The sequence below is a fragment of the Microcebus murinus genome, chromosome 12, assembly GCF_040939455.1.
Source record: "Microcebus murinus isolate Inina chromosome 12, M.murinus_Inina_mat1.0, whole genome shotgun sequence".
Classification (NCBI taxonomy): Eukaryota; Metazoa; Chordata; class Mammalia; order Primates; family Cheirogaleidae; genus Microcebus; species Microcebus murinus.
In genome coordinates, this window is record NC_134115.1 from 64,869,869 (window position 1) to 64,870,877 (window position 1,009).

A 1,009-nucleotide genomic window follows, 5' to 3' on the forward strand; every position below is an offset into this window, starting at 1 on the left:
GAAATAAGGAGAGGAGTTGGATGTATGTTCCAATATCCTTTGAAGTGGGAGTGATGGAAGGAGGTTTGCCTGGTGGTCAGGGTGTGAGTTGTGAAGTCGTGCTGCACGGGTTGGAATGATGGCTTCATATTTTTTCATCCATGAAATGTTGGCAAATTATTTATGCTCTGCTAGGTGATTATGAAAATGTGTCTCTCAGATCTCTGGCTGCAGGGACTGTAGCAGCCTCAGCTGCTGTGCTCCAAAATCCATCGCTACATTCCCTCTGAGGCCACATCTCCCTGGACTGTTGTTGGCCAGTGACTGAACATGGCAGGGAGACCAGAACAGGCCCTTTCTTGGGGCCTGGATGGTGAATTTTCTGTCACCCTCTGGACAGTGAATTTAGGTTGAGGACTCCCCATTTGCTTTTCAAAACTTTCTTAGGACTGTACTGCAGTCTAAGAATTTCCTACTCAACCTTCCTTCCTTTCTCCATCCTTCACAGAAGTGACATCTTGGTCTGACACCTTTCCCAGCCTCCTCTGGCTCCCAATCCCATTTTCCCTGTCACACGTTTTTCCCAATAAATCTCTTGCTAATCTTGTCCCGATGCCTGTTTGTGAAGGGCCTGACCTGGCATACTCTTTCAGTCTTCATTTTCTCATATATGCAACAGGAGCCATTAATACACATTATCATAAGTTGCTATGAGAATTCAATGAAATAATATATTAAAATGCTTAGCTTAGCACTTTTTTTTTTTTTACCCTAGAGCTAGATAGATATTGCTGTTGCTGTTTTCATTATGTGAAAGGCAATTAGAGACAGAATAGGTAAAATTTTGTGATTGCCTGGATGTTTGTAGTGAAGCAAAAGGAAAAGTGTACTTCCAGGTTTTGGATCATTCACTCCCAAGTAACTGAAGCAAAGGTGCTACCTTCCCCAGAACAGTAATCGTAGGAGGCAAAATATGTTTGTGAAAACAAGGAAGGAAAATGGATTTTGTTTGGACATGTTACTCTTGAGG